Consider the following 24,735-nt stretch of genomic DNA (forward strand, 5'->3'; position numbering starts at 1 on the left):
GACAAAACCCCCCTTTCCCCTCCCTTCAGCCTCACCCTGACTTGCTCCCTTTAAACATCCCACCTCCCAGCCCCACAGCACTCATGTACCTGTCATTTATTTCTATCACTGCCTATCTCCGGTCAGCTCATTGTGGGCAGAGAATGTGACCATTGACTCTGTTGCATTGTGCTCTCCCAAGTGCTTAGTATGCACACAGTAAGCACTCAATAAATACCACTGATGATAATGATGACTATAAAGCACTCCATCAGCTCTTCCCCTTTTGTCCACTCTCTTCTCCCAGTTTGTGCTATTCGTTCCTCTTAAACCCACCCTAATCCTCATCTCTCCACCTCGGACCCTTGGCTCTGTGGAAGGACCATGGTCTGAGGCTTGCAGTTACCCCTTCTCTTCAAACCACCCCCTCTGAGCTGTTTTGCCTCTAAGCCTGCTTGATGGTCTCCTAACCATCTTGTTTATGTAAACAAGGGTAACTCCAGTGACTAACAATCATAATTATGGTACTCCTCAAGCATTTACTATGTACCAAGCACTGTTCTAACTTTTGGGGAAGATACAAGCCGATCAGGTTGGACATAGTCCCTGTCCCTCGTGGCACTCACATTCTTAATCCCCATTTTACATAAGTGGGAACTGAGAAGGTGGCAGAGACAAGAGGGGACTGGGGTCAGTCCCTTCCAAACTTTCCTCCCTTACCCATGGGAAAATGGGGAAAAATAGGCATTTGTCTGGCTGTCCTGGAGATTGGGGGCGGCAACCCCAAACCATAACCTTTTCCATTCCTCAGTGAACCAAGATGGATGGTCTCTAGGATTTGCAGGGGACAGAGTCTAGTTTCCCTTCCCTGTTTGCAGGCACAGACAGGCAGACCCCAGTACCCTACCCCCAATCTTGGTAAACCCTGAACCCTGAGGCTGAGGGGAGAGTATAGGATCTGGAAACTTTGGAGGAAATGATCTGGAAAGGGATAGCGTTTAGGAGCTCCATAAGCTCCTGTACAAGAAAGGGAGGCTGAGGCATTCCAGACAGAAGGCTGTGACAATGGGTAGGTGGCTCAAAGATATTGACAGCATGCCTTACGTGAAAGACCACCACATGGCACTGAGGTATGATGGGCCAAAAACAAAAGAGAAGTCAGAGAAGCCCAATCTCAAATGATTCAGCATAACTCTGGACTGCTAGGAAAAAGTGTGACATATGGATCAATTCAATATGCAGTAATCAGGAAAAGGGTGGATCTTTTCAAACAGAGGCTTCAGGAAGAGAAAATAAGAGATAAAATCAAAAATAGGGAAAGACACTGTGGGTGACAAAAGTGACCACATAGCAAATCATGAATTTTATGGGTGCACATATGGAGAGCATATCTCACTACTGATTGTGCTGTCTTCAAACTTGAAATACAGCTATATTAATCCAGATATACAGACTATGTTGACAGGTTTTGTGTGTGTATGTGGTTTTTTTTAATTTTTAGAACTTAACTTCTCACCAGCCTGCACAATGAGATGTAGGAATTTGTTTCAAACTTTTCCATTCCCAGAATACAAATGAGCAATTTAAAATAAATACGGGCACACAAATCTAAAAGAAAGATTCAAGAACCAAAAAGGGAATTGACAAAATTCAGACCAATAGAGTTGATCATTTAGAATCAACTGGGTCTTGGAGAAGAGGAGCTGAATTAAGGGAGACAATGTTTATAATGGTCTTACATGAAATAAAGATTGACATGCCTATTCTAACTTATAAATTGTTGCTTCAGCAAAGAGAGTCATGTCTTAGGTACTAACAGCCCTTTTCAGAAAAGAGGTGATATTTTACCTGAACCTAAACCTAACAGTTACTAAATTTAATAATTTCAGGAGGATCAGGAGAATCAAATTCTAGAAAAACATAATAACCTTTCATACACCGTTAAGAACCATACATACATATCTGCTCTGAATAAGGCTCTTTTCTCAAGGGAACAAAGTTAGACTCCACAAGACCTATAAGGTGAAAGGGATGGGAATAACAGTTGATAAATAAGGATCAGCTATTATAAATTCAAAGAAATCACAACATTTACAGCAATTTGGTTCACTTGAACCAAACCCAAAAATATAGCAATATTGGATTACCCCTAAAATATTTAGCAAAATATTTCTCTTCCAGAATCCTCAAAATCCAGTATAGTCCATACTATCCACATCATCATAATCGGCAGTGTCATCACTCTTTATCAAGGTCTTATTTTGTACAGAACTTGGGAACATACACCATAAGTAAAAGACACATGCCCTGGCCTCAAGGAGCTTTTATTAATTTACCAAGGAGAGAATATAAATACACTGGATAATTTTAATAAAGAGAAGGGACTGTCAGATGTTTGTTGTTGTCATAGAATAGACCCATCCAGGGAAGGTTTCCTCTGGCTTTATTTCAGCTATGACCTTCCCACCTAACCATATAACTCCTCATATAACTCCTGCCAAATAGGAAGTCTAAGGGAGTTCATTCTAAATCATTATGCCCAGGATCAGCATCAGACATTTGGCCACACTGAGGCAGGGGAAAAAATATTGCCACCCCTCCCCCATTCCACACAACACCAATAAATAATCAGCTCAAACCCCTAAATCTAGAGCATTTCTCCAGGGGGATCCTTTGACCTAGGCCTGTTCCAGATCCTTTGCATTCCCCTCCTGGGTTTTCTTCATACATATACCACCTTTGAATTAGGCTGGGGCCTTTCATATTTTCATCCACGGCTGTGCCATACCATGCTGAAACTGTCCCCACCAGACTGTTGCCCTGATTGGCACACTAAGGCAGTTGCCTCACTTAACTGAAGCCGGCCAATACAATCCCAATGATGGCCCATCTGAGTTGATTTTCATGCCCTTTCAAGGGCATTGGTCACCTGTGCAAAAAGGTTAATTTCAAATGAAGTTCCCTTTGTCTTCCCCAATTCTCCAAACACTCTTTTGGGGCAAGGAGTCCATCCCTGATTTTAGAAAGGAAGCTTCAAGAATCAGTCCAAGCCCTTGCCTCAAACACTGACTTTGAAAACTCCCTTAAGCTGGGGGTTATAGACATATAGTATTTGTTGAACGCTTACTATGGTTAACTTAAGCAAGGCTGATGAGCATTTTGTATTGCTCACCTTTGAAACTTATGACTGTAGAGTTCTCAATAGTCCAAAGTACTAATTGTATATTAAAACAAATTTTAATAGACCCACCTTCATGGAAGACCCTGAATTGTCCAGTGGAAGTCAACTAGAAGAAACCGTTCCAGCTCTCTGAACTCCAAAGGAGGATTAAACTATTGGTAAGGGTGAAGTTACAACATCATCAGAAGCAGATGTCCTTCCTGGTTCATTGCTTATTATCATTCTACTAACTTCCCAAATGTGAAGAGTGACTTAGTCTATGATAAATGGTTCCATTCTTTGAGGAATGACATCTGTGCAGGGTGGAAGATGTTTCCTTTTTTTTTTTTAAAAAAAAAAAAAGACCCCATTCCCATTTCATTCTATCAAGGAACTATTTTCTAGCTGAAATTTTCATTTTGATTTTAAATAGTAGTATGCTAAAGTACTAACCTCTGCTAACAGGTATTAATCCTGATTTATTTCTTTATTAACCAAATCCTTACTGACAGTACTTTTTTTCATTATAGAAGGGGGGAAAAAAAGAAGAAAGCTGTCCTGCATTTCTAAAATGCAATCTTCTAGAGAGGAACTAAATCACTAAATACTGTAAATAAAATTCTCCTCAAGTGGGAACTCTATCTGCCATCATCTTTATTAGATTAGTCAGTCTAGAAACATCCTCTAGCACAGATTTCCAAAAAGGTGTACCATTTTCAAACAGAAAAAAGCTGTTATTTTTTATTGTCCTTGACAGGATTTTCATAGAATATGTGAGACATGCAGCATGGACTAGTGGAAAGAGCATGAGCCTGGGAGTTAGAGGACCTGGGTTCTAATACCAGCTCCATCACTTGTCAGTTATGTGACCTTGGGCAAGTCACTTAATTTCTCTGTGCCTCACTTCCCTCATTTGCAAAATGAAGATTCAATGCCTGTTCTCCTTCCTACTTAGACTGTAAGCCTAATAATGGGACATTATTCATTCATTCATTCATTCAATAGTATTTATTGAGCGCTTACTATGTGCAGAGCACTGTACTAAGCGCTTGGGATGAACAAGTCGGCAACAGATAGAGACAGTCCCTGCCGTTTGACGGGCTTACAGTCTAATCGGGGGAGACGGACAGACAAGAACAATGGCAATAAACAGCGTCAAGGGGAAGAACATCTCGTAAAAACAATGGCAACTAAATAGAATCAAGGCGATGTACAATTCATTAACAAAATAAATAGGGTAACGACATTATTATCTTTTATCTACCCCAGTGCCTAGTAAAGTGTGTGGCATATTCAGAGCTTAGAACAATGGTCAGCATTTAGAACAGTGCTTGGCACATAGTCAGCACTTAACAAATACCATAATTATTATATAGTAAGAGCTTAACGGGTGCCAAAATTATACCTAGAGATACTCAGATCATTAAGAACTGTGTTAATTCTGCTCCGGAATTGCAAAGCAGCTTCAGACCACAGTGAGTGCAACATGATCTCTGCTGCATATCAGTCATAGGGAATAATAAAATGTGGTGTGCATAGATCTTACAAAAATATTTGAAACCAGCAGAAGACCTAGGTTTTACTAATTAGTGAAAAAGTTTGGCTGTTCTGAGAAGTTCATCAAAATCTCAAGATTACTCCAAAGTGAGACTATAAGCTCCTTGTGGGAAGGGAACATATCTGCCAAGTCTGTTGTATTGTACTCTGCACCAAGTGTTCAATAAATGCCCCCATAAAACTTGCAGGGGCCTTGTCAGAACCTTTCACCATCACCAAGCATGATTATGTCCTAGGTCAGCTCTTATTCAATCTATAATAATATGATTCTGATACTATGGAAAACTCTCTAACAATTGGCTGGGGACACCATCAAAAGTCCTTGGATCAGTCAAATGAGATCTCTTACACAGTCATGATTGTGTTCTGGGAGCAGACCCATGAAAAGACATGAAGATAGTGATAAACTGAATCAGCAAACTGAATCTCCTTCTGGCTAAATCTGGCGGGCTCTATTCTGTTCAAATCATCCTGGACTTCTCCACTGCCATCGATATTCTTAGTCACTCCCTTTTCCTAGAGACTTTCTCTGGCCTTGGCTTTACCAAAAGTACTCTCCTGGACTTCTTCTGACCTCTCAGACAGCTCCTTCTCATCTGCTCCTTCGGCTACAGCTACCACCAGCACGCCGATGACTCCTGAATCTCTTACTAGCCCTGGCCTCTCTCCCCATCTGCAATCTCGCATTCCCTCTTGCCTGCAGGACATTTCTACTTTCCCAGGTGCTTAGAACAGTGCTTTACACACAGAAAGCACTCAATAAATGTCATTGATTGATCTCCACATGAATGTTCCACTGGCACCTTTGGCTTAATAAGTTGAAAACTGAACTTCTCATATTCCCTTCCAAATCTTCTCTGCCACTGTACTATCCCATCACAGGTGGCAGAGGGGTAATTATCTCAAGCCAGTAACATTGACATTATCCTTGATTTCCCACTCTCACTCTATTAAATCCTATTGGTCTTTCCTTCACAATATGTCCTGGATCTGCCCCTGCCTCTCCAGCCAAAATCCTGGTCCAGTGTCTGTTCATATCCAGGCTTTACTAGTGAATCAGCCTCCTCACTGGTCTCCCTGTTTCCAGTCTCTTCCCTATCCAGTCCATTCTTCACTCTGTTGTTCAGTTCATTTCTCTAAAATGTCATTCTGCACATCTCTCTCCACTCCCCTGTGTATAGCTATTCAGCTCCCATCAAACAGAAACTCTTGGACACAGTCTTTAAGGCATTCCATTACCTCTTTTCCCCTAACCTATCCAGTCTCTTAATAGTAGAAGAATTTAGTGAACACCCAGTTGGTGCAGGACACACTGAACTAGGCTCTTGGGAAGTGCAGAATAAAGAAATGGCATGATCCCTGCCTACTTAATTTACATTACACCCTAGTTCACACTCTCCTTCCCCCCAGGCTCTCATTTCTCACTGTGCCTCATTATCGACACTCCCACATGCCCTTATTTCTACTGGAACTTCCTCCCCCTTCAAAGCCATTCTGAAATCCCACCTCCTCCAAGAGACCCCCAGTTAATTTCTCCTCAGGGTACATCCTGCCAAATGTCACCTCAGCAGTTCGGCATTCACAATCTCTTCATTGTATCTTTTTATTTTTTAATGGTACTTGTTAAGTGCTTATTATGTACCAGGCATGGTACTAAGCACTGGGTTAGATAAATGATGATCAGGTTCGAAATAGTCCATGTCCTACATAATAATAATAATAAGGAAAATGGTATTTAAGTTCTTATTATGTCCCAAGCACGGTACTAAGCACTGGGGTAGATACAAGATTCCTTCCCAAACCCTGTCCTCTCCCTGACTTCCCTGTCACTGTGGAGGGCACGACCATCCTTCCCATCTCACAGGCCCACAACCTTTGGCCCATGTCCTACTGCTGTCTTAGAATGCCCTCCCTCCTCACATTTGCCAAACTAACACTCTTCCCCTCTTCAAAGACCTACTGAGAGCTCACCCTTTCCTTTTGCTCCTCCCCCCTCCCCTCCGCACTGTGCTCATTTGTATATATTATTTATTACCCTATTTATTTTGTTAATGAGGTGTACATCCCCTTGATTCTATTTATCTTGATGATGTTGTCTTGTTTTTGTTTTGTTCTGTTATGCTTCGCTGGCTGTCTCCCCCATTTAGACTGTGAGCCCATCATTGGGCAGGGATTATCTCTATCTGTTGCCGAATTGTACATTCCAAGCACTTAGTACAGTGCTCTGCACATAGTAAGCGCTCAATAAATACTGCTGAATGAATGAATGAATGGATAAACGATAATAAGTAGGAGGGATAATAGGTAGAGGCACAGAGAAGTTAAGTGATTTGCCCAAGGTCACAAAGCAGACAAGTGGAGGAGTGGGATTAGAACTCAGGTCCTCTGACTCCCAGGCCTGTACTCTTTGCACTAGGCACACTGCCTCTCATATTGTTACACATACTCTACTATTTATCCATTTTTTTCTCCTATTTGTAAATTATTTTATGTCTGCATTTCTCATTTTATTGTAAGCTCCTTGTGGGCAGAGATCATATCATCTGCCTCTATTATCCTCCCCCATGTGAATAGTTGAGTGCTCTGCACCCTGTAAGTGCCTAAAAAATGTTATTGGTTGATCCTTTGTGGGCCCTTCACCTTCTTTCACCCTTTAAGTGGGTGGGTACTTCACAGCTCAGTCCTGAGTTCTCTAATCTTCTACACTAGTTGTCTTGGGGAGTTCATCTGCTCACATGGTTTCATCTGCTCCTTCTATGCACATGATTCCCCAAATCATGAGAAACAGCATGGCCTAGTGGAAAGAACACAGACCTGGGAGTTAGAGAACCTGGGTTCTAATCCCAGCTCTGCACTTAGGTGCTGTGTGACCTTGGACAAGTCATTTAACTTCTTGTGCCTCAGTTACCTCATCTGTAAAATGGGGATTAAGACTGGGAGCCCCATAAGGGACAGAGACCATGTCCAACCCAATTATCTTGTATATACCCCAGCACTTTGTACAGTGCTTAATAAATACCATAAAAATGTCTCTGATCAGCCCTGTTCTCTCAGCTACTTTATAATCTTATAGCTCCAATTGGTCACACCTTTGATCTCGTCATCTCCTACCACTGCACTATCTCCTCCCTCACCAACTCTGAAATCCCTCTCTCTGACCATAACCTTCTCACCTGCCTCATCTCTCACACTCCCTCCCCCTGCAAATCTTCGCTACTGCCCCACAGAGACCTCCGCTCTCTCGATCTCATCCGTCTTTCCAATAGCATCTCTCCTCACCTTGCCGCCCTGTCCTCTCTTCCCACTCTCGATGATCAGGTCTCCGCTCTCAACTCCACCCTCTCTACTCATCTCAACTCTCTCGCCCCCCTTTCCCTCCGCCGCTCTCGCTCCACTAACCCACAGCCCTGGATCACCTCCTCTGTCCGCCTCCTACGCTCCTATGCTCGAGCTGCTGAGTGCTCCTGGCGAAAGTCCAAGCACCAAGCCGACCTCACACACTTCAAATTTATCCTTTCCTGCCTTAGCTCTGCCCTCTCCTCCGCCAGGCAAAACTTCTTCTCCTCCCTCATCGACACCCATGCCCATCACCCCCGCCAATTGTTCCGGATCTTTAACTCTCTCCTTAGGCCCCCTGTTCCTCCCCCTCCCCCATCTCTCACCCCCAATGATCTGGCCACCTATTTCATCACAAAAATCAACACAATCAGGTCTGAGCTCCCCAAAGTCACCTCTCCGCCTCTCCCCTCCCCCCCACCAACCCTCTCCCCTACTTTTCCATCCTTCCCTGCAGTATCCTCAGAGAAGATCTCCTCCATCCTCGCAAGTGCCACCCCCTCCACCTGCACCTCAGACCCCATTCCCGCTCACCTTATAAAAACCATCGCCCCTGCCCTCCTCCCTTCCTTAACTTCTATTTTTAACCATTCAATCTCCAATGGCTCCTTCCCCTCTGCCTTCAAACATGCCCACGTCTCCCCCATCATAAAAAAACCCGCTCTCGACCCCACTTCCCCTTCCAGTTATCACCTTATCTCCCTACTACCCTCCCTTTCCAAGATCCTAGAATGAGTCGTCTACACTCGCTGCTTAGAATTCCTTAACTCCCATTCTCTCCTAGACCCCCTCCAATCTGGCTTCCGTCCCCTCCACGCTACCAAGACTGCTCTCTCTAAGGTCACCCATGACCTTCTTCTGGCCAAATCCAATGGCTCCTCCGCCATTCTAATCCTCCTTGACCTCTCTGCTGCCTTTGACACTGTCGACCATCCCCTCCTCCTCCACACCTTATCTCACCTTGGCTTCACGGACTCCGTCCTCTCCTGGTTCTCCTCTTATCTCTCTGGCCGGTCATTCTCGGTCTCCTTCGCAGGCGCCTCCTCCCACTCCCATCCTTTAACTGTTGGAGTTCCTCAAGGGTCAGTTCTTGGCCCTCTTCTGTTCTCCATTTACACTCACTCCCTTGGTGAACTCATTCGCTCTCACGGCTTTGACTACCATCTCTACGCAGATGACACGCAGATCTACATCTCTGCCCCTGTCCTCTCCCCTTCCCTTCAGGCTCACATCTCTTCCTACCTCCAGGATATCTCCACCTGGATGTCTGCCCGCTACCTAAAACTCAACATGAGCAAGACTGAGCTCCTCATCTTCCCTCCCAAGCCCGGTCCTCTCCCAGACTTCCCTATCACCGTGGATGGCACGACCATCCTTCCTGTCTCTCAGGCCCGCAATCTCGGTGTCATCTTTGACTCGGCTCTCTCATTCACCCCTCACATCCTATCCGTTACCAAGACCTGCCGGTTTCACCTTTACAATATCGCCAAGATCCGCCCTTTCCTCTCCACCCAAACAGCTACCTTACTGCTACAGGCTCTTGTTATATCCCGGCTAGACTACTGTGTCAGCCTTCTCTCTGATCTCCCTTCCTCGTCTCTCGCCCCGCTCCAGTCTCTTCTTCACTCTGCTGTCCGGCTCATCTTCCTGCAGAAACGATCTGGGCATGTCACTCCCCTTCTTAAACACCTGCAGTGGTTGCCTATCAACCTCCGCTCCAAACAAAAACTCCTCACTCTAGGCTTCAAGGCTCTCCATCACCTTGCCCATTCCTACCTCTCCTCCCTTCTCTCTTTCTACTGCCCAACCCTCACGCTCCGCTCCTCTGCCGCCCACCTCCTCACCGTCCCCCTTTCTTGCCTATCCCGCCGACGACCCCTGGGCCACGTCCTCCCGCGGTCGTGGAATGCCCTCCCTCCTCACCTCCGCCAAACTAATTCTCTTCTCCTCTTCAAAACCCTACATAAAACTCACCTCCTCCAAGAGGCCTTCCCAGACTGAGCTCCCCTTCTCCCTCTACTCCCTCTACCACCCCCTCTTCACCTAAACTCTCTTTTCCCCCCATTTCCCTCTGCTCCTCCCCCTCTCCCTTCCCATCCCCTCAGCACTGTACTCATCCGCTCAACTGTATATATTTTCATTACCCTATTCATTTTGTTAATGAAATGTACATCGCCTTGATTCTATTTAGTTGCCATTGTTTTTACAAGATGTTCTTCCCTTGACTCTATTTATTGCCATTGTTCTTGTCTGCCTGTCTCCCCCGATTAGACTGTAAGCTCGTCAAACGGCAAGGACTGTATCTGTTGCTGACTTTTCATTCCAAGTGCTTAGTACAGTGCTCTGCACATAGTAAGCGCTCAATAAATAGTATTGAATGAATGAATGAATTGCCTTCAGGATAACTCCACCTGGATGACCCTCTGGCAACTTCAATTTAATATGTCAAAAATGGAACTACTCATCATTCTTCCTAATCCTTCTATTTGTCCTCCTAACTTTCCCATCACCATCAACAATGCTGACAACTTCTTCCCAGGGACTCATAACCTCAGTAGTATCTTTGACTATTCTGTGTCTTTCATCTCCCAAATTCAGTCCAAATCAAAATACTACTGGTTCTTCCTTTCCAGACTTCTGGCCACCACCCTGCCCCAAGGACTCATCACCTCCCAAATCAAATGCAGTACCAGCCTCCTTACTGTGATTCGAAGTCTTCAGCCTTCGCATGAATCAAGTTATCATCCATGTTCATAGCACCAAGACATGCACAACTGTTGATTTATTATTTGTTTGATTGTTTTTTGTTTGTTTCAATTTTCAACTCTGCTCTTATTCTTTTACCTGTTGTACGTTTGGAATTTCTGACTGCTTGTCTTTCCCGTTAAATGGTAACCTTAAGGACACCCATGTAATTTGCTTCAGATGTATGTTTCTAAGTACCTAGTAAAGTGCTTGGCACATGGTAGCTAGCGCCTTGAAGAAGAGGTTTAGAGACGATCAGAACACCAAAAGGGAGGAACTAAATCAGTGTCTGATACCATGGAAAGCAAATGTAACAGGGCAGCAAGGGGTAATCTGTCCACATACCCGATGCAGACACAATCATCAGTTTTATCAGCCACACTTGCACACCCTGATAGAAATCATTCATTCATTCAATAGTATTTACTGAGCACTTACTATGTGCAGAGCACTGTACTAAGTGCTCAGAATGTACAATTCGGTAACAGAGACAATCCCTGCCCAATAACGGGCACACTGTCAGCAACATCATCATCCAATCTAAAGGAAGTTATATGTGAGATAGGATATATTACATATATATTTGTGTGTGTGTGTGTGTGTGTGTGTGTGCTTATAACCATATTATAATGGATTTGTATACTGTACCAGGAAATGTTATTTTTACTACAACAGAATCACTGACTTTCCTTTTTTTCCAGTTTGAAGAGATGAAGCCCTGCAGCAATCATGCCTTCTGTAACACCTAAAATACTGATGCATCCTGAAAGAAAACATGATACTTTGCAAACTCGTTCATTCATCTAGTAGAGTTTGTTTTTTTTTAAGTATAGATTGACCCCAAATGAAAGATGCATTTTGCTGACTCTCATTATGGTTAATTTAAATTATAGTAATAATGGTTTTCACTTGAACAGCCTTTAAGATTAATTTTAGAAATAGTAGTAGCCACCTAGAGATAATACTCAAAATTTGCAGCACTATAACAATAGAAGTACAGGGCAAAAATCTAAAATAATTTATGCAAACTAAATGAGTTTTAAAGGGAATCAAAAATAGTAAATCTTAATTAAAAGTGATATTAAATATATATACCCTAGCTAAGGTAAAGGGATATCAATTATCCCGCCCTCCACTTTTCCCTTCCTTAACTGAAAAGTCTACACGAGCAAGCCAGCTACCTGGAAATTCCATCTCAGAGTTCTGATTAAGCATCCTGAGCTTAAGGACCAGCATAGGTGGCACAAAACTGCTGAACAATGAGCTGTATCCAGGTAAGGAGCAGAGACAAGCAGACAAAGAAGGCAGTTTAGGGAAAAGAGGAATCATTAAGCAATCAACAGTATATACTAAGCACTTACTCTGTGTCAATAAGGTAACTGATCGCAAAATGGCAGTTGTCATTTGGTAATGCGACCACCATTTTGGCAACGGAGAAAGTAGCACTGGGAAAGCCGAGACAATGCCTAGATATTTCAGGACTTATGACACAGCTCTAATAATGCCTGTGTGGGGTCTTGATCATATACCATTTTTATCATTTCCTTGGAGCCCTGTGGGGCAAGCTGCCTATTTGAGAAAAAGCATTAGAAAAATATTTCTCCATTGCTTTGACTAGATCAGACAGGGGAAAGCTGTAGTATTGGTCTGAAGTCGGGTTTACCAGAAGAGTATTAACCAAATTTGACATGAGGCAAGGGCATCAGATTCAGTTCAGGTTATGCAAAGGGAGAGTGGCTTTTCCAATGAAGAGGCACTTAATGAGTTGATTGTACTACTAATAATAATGATAATAATTGTGGTATTTGTTAAGCGCTTACTATGTGCCAGACACTGTACTAAGCACGGGAGCAGATCATAAGATAAATGAGTCGGACACAGTCCCAGACCACATAGGGCTCACAGTCTTAATGTCCATTTTACAGATGAGGTAACTGAGGCACAGAGAAGTGAATCGACTTGCTCAAGGTCACACAGCAGACAAGTGGTGGGGGCAGAAGTAAACCATATGTTCTCTTGACTCCCAGGCCCATGCTCTTTCCACTAGGCCATTCTGCTTCTCACTATCACTATTCACCATAATGATTATCAATTAATAGTAATTGAACAGTCATAAATTCATGGCATTGTATTCATTTAAGGAGGGTATGGCAGTCCCCATCATGCCTGCCAGGGCGAAGCAGCTGCTCCTAGCCACCACTCAACTACTTCCACCATTCCACAGCTCCCTCTGCTCTCTCTAAATTCCCTGCTGCCCTCAACTTTAATAATCATAATAATTTGTGATATTTGTTAAGCCCTTACTATGTCCCAAGCATTGTTCTAGGCAATGGGGTAAATACAAGGTAATCAGGTGGGACACAGTCCCTGTCCCACATGGGACTCACAGTCTAGATCCCCATTTTACAGATGAGGTACCTGAGGACAGAGAAGTTAGAGAAGCAGCATGGCTCAGTGGAAAGAGCACGGGCTTTGGAATCAGAGGTCATGGGTTCGAATCCCGACTCGGCCACTTGTCAGCTGTGTGACTTTGGGCAAGTCACTTTACTTCTCCGTGCCTCAGTTACCTCATCTGTAAAATGGGGATTAAGACTGTGAGCCCCACGTGGGACAACCTGATTCCCCTGTGTCTACCCCAGCGCTTAGAACAGTGCTCGGCACATAGTAAGCGCTTAACAAATACCAACATTATTATTAAGTTACTTGCCCAAGGTCCCACAGGAGACATGTGGCAGAGTCGGGATTAGAACCCCTGTCCTCTCACACCCAGGCCTGTGCTCTTTCCACTAGGCCATGCTGCCTTCCTCACCCTGAGCCTACTTAGACTACTAGTGATGGGAGTTCTTTAAGCATATAGGGTCAACCACCACTAGGCGGCAAGCACACATCCCATCTTGCTTCTAAATTACTGTCAATAACTCTACTGGGTGATTAAGGGTGGAAATATAGAGCAAGATTCACTGTAGTTTCCACTCCCAAGGAGTTCATAGTTTAGGCCAGACAAGAATTATAGTGTTAATAAGCAGTAGAGTCCTCTTCTAATATCTGGCCTCTCTGTTTATTGTGAGCCATGATTAGTCACTCTGGAGAGTCTTTGTGACATTGTAATCCATTGATTGATCCATCGTTGTTTCTCTTTAAGATTTTCTCTGCAGGATTTAATTCAACTTTGCATATGCCTCTTTTATGCCTTATCCTCCCCCTTCTCCCTTCTCCACCTCCCCCTAACCTCCGCCATCCCCCATACCACACAGCCTCAATGGACAAGAGTTCAGGAACATTTCAGGTAGCTCATTAAAACTATTAAAAGAATATTGACCTTGGAAAATGACTGTTCAGTAGTTTCATTAGATCCCTTGGAAAAAATGCTAAGAAGCCTAGTTGTCGCAGTACAAATTTCTCAGGTCACTCCATTTGTGCTTCTAAATTTGGACTTATAGAATTATTGAACCTCTGGTGGAGGGGGAAAAAAAAGATCTGAAGTTCTGCCAATCCCCACAGCTCCTCTCCTGTTCTTTCTCCCCAAACCTTTTCAATGTGAAGAGGCCAGTTTGTTTTACTTTGTAGGAGGGAAGACAGGCAGGGTTGGTGATTCTGGTTAAAACTGACCTTTCTCACATCCCTGCATTTAACTGAGTTTTTGATGGTTGTTCAGTGTTGACAGGAAACCAGATGGAACATAAAATTTACCTCCTAAATAAAAGAGTCCCAAGGAAACCACACTCTAAAACATGATATGTGAGTACTGCTTTTAGTTGAACTTCTAGAATTGAAGGGGCAAAAAGGAAATGAATGAAGATGTTTGAAATATAACAGATTCTGGACTTTGTCACTCAATTGCAGGCTTCTTATTTCCCTCTGAGTTCCAAAAAAGCAGACAGAATCTCACAGGATCTCACATCTGGGATCGTCTTTGGTGGCCTGAAGAAAGTGAGGAAAGGTAGTGTGCTTTAACTTCAGTAAGTTTTTGGATGAAAGAGTAGTATAGTACCTTTCTTCTCTAATATCCAAGCCTTCCTTGAAACCTTTGTAATTCTGAGCATAAGTAGAATGAAACATTGATCATCCCTTCCAATATAATATAGTCCTTGTAGGTAAAGGTAAAAAAAAAATGGATTCTTCCTGTGGAAAGATTTTATCACAGTGCAAGGAATATTCTTGGCCCTTCTGGAAAACTCTTCCAACTCAGACTTCAAGCACCTTCCAAAGTCCCAGAGACAAAACACTGAAGACTTGCTGAAAGTAGATGACTGTGTCCTAGAGGTCTACACCCAAGAAGACAAACAAAGGATTGTAAACCACTTCACTTAATCAGCCAGGACTTATGGCCTATTGATAAGTCTAAAGAAACCCTAGGTGATCTATTGGCCTGAACCAGGGAAGCCATACACACCACCAAGGTTTATGTTGGTAAAGCAGAGATAAATGCGGCCAATCAATCAATGATGCAGTGATGGACAAAGGAAGTAGAACACTGAATCAAGAAGGCCAGAACATCCTCTGCAAAACTGTCAGACAGAACGTGGCAGTATCATGATAACAGGCTCCCAACCAGTGCAGGTCTACAGAGTTTATTCATTCATTCATTCAATAGTATTTATTGAGCACTTACTATGTGCAGAGCACTGTACTAAGTGCTCAGAATGTACAAATCGGTAACAGATAGAGATGGTCTCTGCCCTTTGACAGGCTTACAGTCTAATCAGGGGAGACAGACAGACAAGAACCATGGCAATAAATAGAATCAAGGGGAAGAACATCTCATTAAAACAATAGCAAATAAATAGAATCAGGGTGATGTACATCTCATTAACAAAATAAATAGGGTAATGAAGATATATACAGTTGAGCAGACGAGTACAGTGCTGAGGGGATGGGATGGGAGAGGGGGAGGAGCAGAGGGAAAGGGGGGGAGAAGAAGGTTTAGCTGCGGAGAGGTGAAGGAGGGGTAGAGGGAGCAGAGGGAAAAGGAGACCTCAGTCTGGGAAGGCCTCTTGGAGGAGGTGAGCTTTAAGTAGGGTTTTGAAGAGGGGAAGAGAATTAGTTTGGCGGAGGTGAGGAGGGAGGGCATTCCACGACCGTGGGAGGACGTGGCCCAGGGGTCGTCGGCAGGAAGGCAAAAAAGGGGGACGGTGAGGAGGTGGGCGGCAGAGGAGCGGAGCGTGCAGGGTGGGCAGTAGAAAGAGAGAAGGGAGGAGAGATAGGAAGGGGCAAGGTGATGGAGAGCCTTGAAGCCTAGAGTGAGGAGTTTTTGTTTGGAGTGGAGGTTGATAGGCAACCACTGCAGGTTTTTAAGAAAGGGAGTGACATGCCTAGAGCGTTTCTGTAGGAAGATGAGCTGGGCAGCGGAGTGAAGAATAGACTGAAGCGGGGAGAGAGAGGAGGAAGGGATCAGAGAGAAGGCTGACACAGTAGTCTAGCCGGGATATTACGAGAGCCTGTAGGAGTAAGGTAGACATTTGGGTGGAGAGGAAAGGGCAGATCTTGGCGATATTATAAAGGTGAGACCAGCAGGTTTTGGTAACGGGTTGGATGTGAGGGGTGAATGAGAGAGCCGAGTCAAAGATGACACCGAGGTTGCGGGCCTGAGAGACAGGAAGGATGGTCGTACCATCCACGGTGATAGGGAAGTCAGGGAGAGGACCGGGCTTGGGAGGGAAAATGAGGAGCTCAGTCTGGCTCATGTTGAGTTTTAGGTGGTGGGCAGACATCCAGGTAGAGACGTCCTGGAGGCAGATGGAGATGCGAGCCTGAAGGGAGGGGGAGAGGACAGGGGCAGAGATGTAGATCTGTGTGTCATCTGCGTAGAGATGGTAGTCAAAGCCGTGAGAGTGAATGAGTTCACCAAGGGGGTGAGTGTAAATGGAGAACAGAAGAGGGCCAAGAACTGACCCTTGAGGAACTCCAACAGTTAAAGGATGGGAGTGGGAGGAGGCGCCTGCGAAGGAGACCGAGAATGACCGGCCAGAGAGATAAGAGGAGAACCAGGAGAGGACGGAGTCTGTGAAGCCAAGGTGAGATAAGGTGTGGAGGAGAAGGGGATGGTCGACAGTGTCAAAGGCAGCTGAGAGGTCGAGGAGGATTAGAATAGAGTAGGGGTCATTGGATTTGGCAAGAAGGAGGTCATGGGTGACCTTAGAGAGAGCAGTCTTGGTAGAGTGGAGGGGACGGAAGCCAGATTCCGGGAGAGAATGGGAGTTAAGGAATTCTAAGCAGCAAGTGTAGACGACTCGTTCTAGAATCTTGGAAAGAAAGGGTAGTAGGGAGATAGGGCGATAAATGGAAGGGGAAGTGGGGTCAAGAGAGGGTTTTTTTAAGAGGGGGAGACATGGGCATGTTTGAAGGTAGAGGGGAAGAAGCCATTGGAGAGTGAGTGGTTAAAGATAGAAGTTAAGGAGGGGAGGAGGGCAGGGGTGATGGTTTTTATAAGGTGAGCAGGAATGGGGTCCGAGGCACAGGTGGAGGTTTTTATAAGGTGAGCAGGAATGGGGTCCGAGGCACAGGTGGAGGGGGTGGCACTTGCGAGGAGGGAGGAGATCTCCTCTGAGGATACTGCAGGGAAGGTTGGGAAAGTAGGGGAAAGGGTTGGGTGGGGAGAGGCAAGAGGGGGAGGGGTGACTTTGGGGAGCTCAGACCTGATTGTGTTAATTTCTGTGATGAAGTAGGTGGCCAGATCACTGGGGGTGAGGGATGGGCGGGGGGGAGGAACAGGGGGCCTAAGGGGAGAGTTAAAGGTCCGGAGCAACTGGTGGGGGTGATGGGCATGGGTGTCGATGAGGGAGGAGAAGAAGTTTTGCCTGGCGGAGGAGAGGGCAGAGTTAAGGCAGGAAAGGTTAATTTGAAGAGTGTGAGGTTGGCTTGGTGCTTGGACTTTCGCCAGCAGCGCTCGGCAGCTCGAGCATAGGAGCGTAGGAGGCAGACAGAGGCAGTGACCCAGGACTGTGGGTTAGTGGAGCTAGAGCGGCGGAGGGAAAGGGGGGCAAGAGAGTTGAGAGTAGAGAGGGTGGAGTTGAGAGCAGTGACCTGATCATCGAGAGTGGGAAGAGAGGACAGGGGGGTAAGGTGGGAAGAGATGCTTTTGGAGAGATGGATGGGATCAAGAGAGAGGAGGTCTCTGTGGGGGAGTAGCAAAGATTTGCAGGGGGAGGGAGTGTGAGAGATGAGGCAGGTGAGAAGGTTATGGTCAGAGAGAGGGATTTCAGAGTTGGTGAGGGAGGAGGTAGTGCAGCGGTAGGAAATGACGAGATCGAGGGTGTGACCGAGTTGGTGAGTGGGCGAGGTATGGTGGAGCATGAGGTTGACAGAGTCGAGGAGGGATAGCAGGTGGGCGGCAGAGGAGTCACCGGGTACATCCATGTGGATGTTGAAGTCTCCGAGGATCAGTACAGAGTTATAGTGTTGTCCAAACTTTTCTTCAGCTGTTATACCTGAAGCACATACAGGCACCAGATCTGGCTACTTGAGTAGTTCCAGCAGCATCACTTATAAGCCATATTTAAAATCAAATGCGAGACAACAAAATTCAGAAGTGAAGTCAGTCTTCTAACATTGAAGCTACTCTCACCTCAACATAGCTATATGTGGGATCAAGCAATTAATCAATGGTATTAACTGTGTGCAAAGCACTTGGGAGAGTACAATGTGACAGAGTTGGTAGACATGTTCCCTGCCCATAAGGAGCTCACAGTCTAGAGGGGAAGAGAGACAATATCAGAAATTATGGATATGTACATTGTGTTGTGGGGCTGAGGGTGGGGTGAATATCCAAAGTGCCAGGGTGACACAGAAGGGAGAAGGAGTAGGAGAAATGAAAGCTTAAATGGGGGAGCCCTCTTGGAGGAGATGTGACTTTGACAAGACTTTGAAGGTGGGGAACTTGGTGGTGTGTCAGCTATGAAGGGGGAGTGAGTTCCAGATCAGAGGGAGGACATGGGCAAGAGGTCAGTGGTAAGATAGACAAGATTGAGGCACAGTGAGTAGGTTGGAGTTAGAGGAGTGAAGTGTGCAGGCTGGGTTGTAGGAGGAAATCAGTGAGGTACGATAGGAGGTGGTGAGAGGATTGAGTGTTTTAAAGCTTATGGAAAGGACTTTCTGTTTGATATGGAGGTAGATGGGCAACCACTGGAGATTCTTGAGGAATCGGGAGATGTGGGCTGTGGGCTGAACATTTTTTTAGAAAAACAATCCAGGAAGCAGAGTGAAGTGTAGTTTACAGAGGGGAGAGACAGGAGGCAGGGAGGCTGTTTGAGTGAAAAGAAGGGTGTCAATGGTGACCTTAGAGAGGGCTGTTTCTGTGGAGTGGAAGGGGTGGAAGACAGATTGGAAGGGGTCAAGGATAAAATAGGAGGAGAGGAAGTGGAAGCAACAGGTGTAGAAAACTCTCTCAAGGAGTTTGGAGTGGAATGGCTGGAGGGAAAAGGGGCCAAAACCACCGGAGGGAGTCGTAGGACACACAAAGAGAATGAACAGCAGGATACTTCTAGAATGTAAGCCCGTTGTGGGCAGGGATTGTCTCTATTGCTGAATTGTACTTTCCAAGTGCTTAGTACAGTGCTCTGCTACATCCCAAGCTGAAAACTGGGAGTCAATTGCATAGCATATTGCTATCAAGAAAAGAGTAACTCTCTGAGTAAAAGCTTCATTAGAGGAGAGACAGGCAAAAACCAAAACTATCAGGTGCTGCAAACAACAAATGTGACAATACAAGAACCAGCCTTTTTGTTCATTCAGTGTGGCTGGGACTGTGGTTCCCTTATTCCCCTTTTTACTTTCACATCAATCAGTCAATGATATTTGAGTGCTTACTGTGTGCAGAGCACTGTACTAGGTGCTTCGGAGGGTACAGTACAACTGAGTTGGTAGACATGATCTCTGCCCACAAGGAGCTCACAGTCTGAAGGGGGAGTAACAGACATTACAATAGATTAGGGATTGGGGAAATTATAGAGTATAGAATATTTACATAAGTATTGTGGGGCTGGGGTGAGAATCAAAGTATCACACGTGCTTATAGGTGATTTCACCATCAGTGGCATCTTCAATACAAGGGAAAAATTATACCTGCCTCTAAACATTAAACTTTTGTTTCTCCCAAAGGAACCACTAGTATTGATTGAGCAGTGCCACTGTGACCTCACTTTTCATTTGCTGCTTCTTGTTCTTCATATGTTAGGCACAGCTAAATAACATTATGTGAATTTTGCTGGTTTCATTCCCAAATGAAGGCACTGTTATAACCCTTCAAGTCTGTCCTACTAATTCTAGTCACAGGCCAATAAATACAGAAAGAGGAAACTTTCAGGGGATATACCCTGGTGAACATATTGACTTGTTGAACAAATGCAGTGAGACTGGGAAAAGGACAGGGTGTTTGTGAGTAATTCACACTAGTAAAAAAACGAAAGGGCAAAGGAGTCATCAATTATTGAAACTGAAAACAGCCATAACTTTTACAGTGAGCATTTATATTGTTAAAAAAAAAACCTATGTGAATGGAGTACTTCCGAAATGGAGGAAATAACATACACTCAGTCCTGTCAAAAAATCTCAGGGAGCAGAGTATGTTACCTCTTCCAACTTTCCAAGTTCACTTTGGCTGTGACCTGGTAACAGCCTTGCTCTTCTCAGCTCACATTTCTCAACAATCTGGACAGAACAACCAAGGAATGCTCTTGCATCTCTTTGCTGGTCCTTATCTGGGTTCCTGTTCCAATATGCTACTCCTCAGGTCTGGCCTGGAGAATTCTAACCATCAGTCAGAGGTTTCTCTGGAGCAAGAAATACTAATGATTACAGATTGTGTCAAACTGGGGACTAAACACATTTCCACTTGTGACCTAAATTTCCATTGGCTCCATGGATTTGTTCATTCTGTAATTCAAGGGGGGAAAATGTTACTATGACAACAGATAAGAGAGTTGCAGCGATATAAAACACCTACTTAAAAAAAGTTCACTTACCCATATGGCAAATGAACTTCATTAGTTAGTTCTAAATCAACTATCCAAACAAGGTAGGCTGAAGAGAGATGATTTTTTTAAAGGTCCAACTCCCTCCTACTTCAGACAAATTTAGATCCTAGATTTGGGATTCAGTTTAGAGCTGCCCTCCAACCATTCAGTAATTAAGACTTAGGAATGTGGGGCCGGTAAATAACTAATTTTATAGGTATCAGCCATGCAGTTCTTTGATGAAGCCAATAGAAACACAAATACATTAGCAAGTGTTGTTTGTCCAACTGTCCTATTGGTTCCTCTTTAAATCCCTTCAAAAAGGTAGGCCTTGGTTTGGCCCCAAGAGCATTTTCGGCAGTGTCAGGGTATAATCAATCAATCAGTCAAGCAATCATATTTAGTGAGTGCATACTGTGTGCAGAGCACTATAATAAGCACTTGGGAGCATATGATAAAACAGAGTTTTTAGACACGTTTCCTGCCTGCAATAATGTTTCTGACCCAGGTTTATACTCAATTAGTAGAATTGCTCACCTTTCAACATAAAGGTCTAAATGCATTATTTTGGTTTTCCCCTAATAGTCACATCCATTCAAAAATTGTAATCCTACTCCAATCCAGAAAAAGGAAAGGAGCTTCCATTTTCCATCATCTAAACAGAAGAACACCTAAGAGAAAGTTTCCTTGAGCACATCATTACATCACATTTATTTACATGTGGACGGTCAGTCAGTCAATCATATTTATTGAGCGCTTACTGCATGAGGAGCACTGTACTAAGCACTTGGGAGAGTACAGTATAAGAAGAAACAGACACATTCCCTGCCCACAGTGATCTCTCTACCCGTGTTCCACTATGTATGCACTATTGTTTAAGTTTCTTTGTTAGTTGCAACCCAAGATAGACTTTTACAGAAAAATAAAAAGACAGCATTAAGCTCTAGAGTTGTGAACTAAATTTTTAAGTAGTAGAAAGAAGTCAACATGTCTTAATTTCAGATTCTGTTTTCACCACAGATCTCAGAGCGAGATGTGGAACATCATTTTGATAATCCCTTCCAGACACTATTATGTTCTAGTCACTGCTTACACTGACTTATGTGGTATATCTCTTCACCACTCTGATCACATTCAAAACTTGATTAGATTCTATCGATTCTGTCATAAAAAAATAAAGTCAGTCTGATTTTCCCCCTGTGGTCTTCCAGTTGTTTTATACATAAATCACACTGGTGCCTTGCAGGCTTAAACCTACATTTATTTGCCTCTCTCCATGGCCAATTATTTTTTTTTCCACAATAGACACCTTTCTTCAGAGTAATATCCAGAATGTTAGGTTCAATTATTTTTGTTCACTGTCTTCTGATAGCCATTTTGTTCTGTATACATGCTTTGCAAAGAGGGAAAAAAAAGAAAAAGCAGTAAGAGCCACTATTTCCCAAACATATGAAGAGTTTCATGAAGCCTCCTGATTTGGGGCAGTTTCTAAAGTCATGGCAACTTTTACTTGTTCCAGACTTTATCACTGCCTACCTTGAACATGTCCTCTGGAAACCTGGGTGCTGCATATCTAACCCACAAGAAAAATGCCTCAAACCATTCCCTTACCAGCACATGCTCATTTCTGAATCCCCAGGCAGGCAGGAGTGTGATAACAAACTTTTTAATGCAGCCTGACAATTGTTCTTTTCAAAGTTATTTTGGCTCCGGAAGTTCTATTTGGCCACCACCTATACATTGATCCCATCCATCATTTACTAAGGTCTCTCACTCTCTTTCTGTTGCTACCTCCTTCTCCCGCTTCCCATATCACTAGGCCAAGGGAACACAAGTACAGTATCTGCCTGGAACAAATACTCCCAGTTTCCCCATATCTTTCTGATAGATTCCCATGAAAACAAAATAAAAGGGGAAATAGACAGTAAATAGTATATTGCGTTGTATATAGGCCTGTTGTCCGGTTTTTATTAGGCCTACCACTTAAAGGATCCTGAGTGAATGTTGGTTTTTATGGCTGCCGTATTGCAAAAGGAAGCTTCCCTAAGGATTCTGTTCTACTTCGACCAGCCTAAATAGAAGAAGATGGGGACTCTCCCTCATTCTAGAGCTTCACTTTCATGGATACTATTTGATCACATGGACTTTGATGATCCCCAGATGGATGAATATGCATACCTCACTACCATGGCTTTAAGCTATTTCCCCAAAGGTCATGAGATTCCTCTATAGTGATATATTCACTGTAAGATGTTGTTGCCCTTCTCAGGATGGCATCTGGAGAATTTCCTGAACTCTACCAGTCTCGGTTACAGGAGGGAGAGTCAAGCAGAGGCATACCCATTCCATTCCTAGCTTGGGCAGTGGCTAGCAAGTGGAAGGCAATCTGCTACAAGTCAAAACTCACCCGTGCTGGGCAGCAGCGGCATAGGAGACAGTTGAGGATGGAGATTCAAGTTTACTGTGTGGAAGAAGGCAATGGTAAACCATTGTACTGTTTACAATGGTAAATAGTAGGGCAAATCTATGAATACTCTACCACAACAATTGCAGATGGAGGTGGGGCATTCTGGGAGAGATGTGTCCATGGAGTCGCTATGGGTCGGAGATGACTTGACAGCATAAGACAAGACAAGATGCAGTTGTAGTCAAAAATGAGAATGGTATGCAGAAAGAAAAATTTTTAAAGTTTTTGCTAAAATGTGAAAATACTGGACAGATACAACCAAATGAAACTATCCTGAATTTTTTTTCCCTGAAAGCTTATTTCCCTGAACACTTCTTATTTGCAAACTTGGGGAGGGGGGTGGGGAAGGTGTAGAGTTCCATGATAATGAAATGATCCTAAGATTTCTCATTCAAAAAGTGATTAACTGGGAAAAAACTTCTCCTTGTAGAATCACTGCAAGTAGTCTGGTGGGTTTCTATCACCTGCTAAATAGGAAATGTATAGCAAAGGGTTAGGCATAGTGTGGGCAGTTAAACCAACACAGTAGGGTTTAAACCTACAATTCTTCCAGTTATTCTATGTCTGGGACACAAAATGCCATTCAAGAGAGGCTTAGCAATGTGGATCAATCACTATGCTAGGAGATAACTGAAAGCCAAATAATCATCTAGATAAGAAGTTTTGGGGGTATGGGTGTGGTTTTCTGAGGGAGCACATAGGTATGAATAAGTGTTTTTGTCTACCTCTGCTTCTGACTTCCTCTGTACCTCTGTTGTGTTCCACTCAAGCACACCTCTTTACTTCTCTCACACCCATACAATGCATAGATTTTTCTGCTAGCACTGTGATAAAATGCAAGTAAAAAGGCATAGAAGGGCAATCTGTAAACTAGAGAGAGTTGTGGGTAAAAGGCATTAACCTTTTTCAAGCTTTAAAGGTTACAGGGATTTTGGTTTGCTTACACTTTGGAATATGCTCTCAAGTGCTGCCTCAGTGACCACTCCCACCTGCTCATTTTGGACCAGGTGCCAACAAAATAACAAAAATAATAAATGTTCTTTTTCACGTATCTCACTAAGTTCTTATTTGTCTAGATACACAACCAAAAACACATCATTACGACCATAAATTTTGAAAAGCTTCCACTACAAAAATGTTGCAGTTGTTGCCATAATGGTCTCAGCAAAAAGTTCTTAGAGAAACATTGGTTTAGAATGTTAAACCCAAGGGCTAAGATAGTCTATATATGGATTTTTACTCATCACCCAAGTAGCTATATAATCTCATACCCTCTACCATGACACCACTGAAGAGTACAGATGGAGCCACCCTCAGCACAGACAAAGGGAATCTTGCACAGATGGTAAGAGCACTACAATTATCTTCTAAACAAGCCCTCCACCACTGAGGAGGAGTCTCTTTGAAGCACAGAAAACCAGACAAAATGTGAAGGCACAGTCTTAGAAGACATTACAACCAGAGTCAAAGCCATGAAAAATGGTAAAGCACCCAGTTTCGATAGCATTTCCACAGAAATCTACCCTCTACATCTTCAGTGC

The 24,735-nt window shown here is 43.9% G+C and overlaps 1 non-coding gene across 1 annotated transcript; it reads left to right on the forward strand.

Moving 5' to 3' along the window:
• The first annotated feature begins 22,986 nt into the window (after nucleotides 1-22,986).
• LOC114806845 lies at nucleotides 22,987-23,124 on the forward strand. Its single transcript, XR_003754902.1, has one exon. It is a non-coding gene; the product is annotated as a small nucleolar RNA SNORA7 (small nucleolar RNA).
• Nucleotides 23,125-24,735: the final 1,611 nt, after the last annotated feature.

This window comes from Ornithorhynchus anatinus, chromosome X1 (genome assembly GCF_004115215.2).
Source record: "Ornithorhynchus anatinus isolate Pmale09 chromosome X1, mOrnAna1.pri.v4, whole genome shotgun sequence".
In the NCBI taxonomy this organism is placed as follows: Eukaryota; Metazoa; Chordata; class Mammalia; order Monotremata; family Ornithorhynchidae; genus Ornithorhynchus; species Ornithorhynchus anatinus.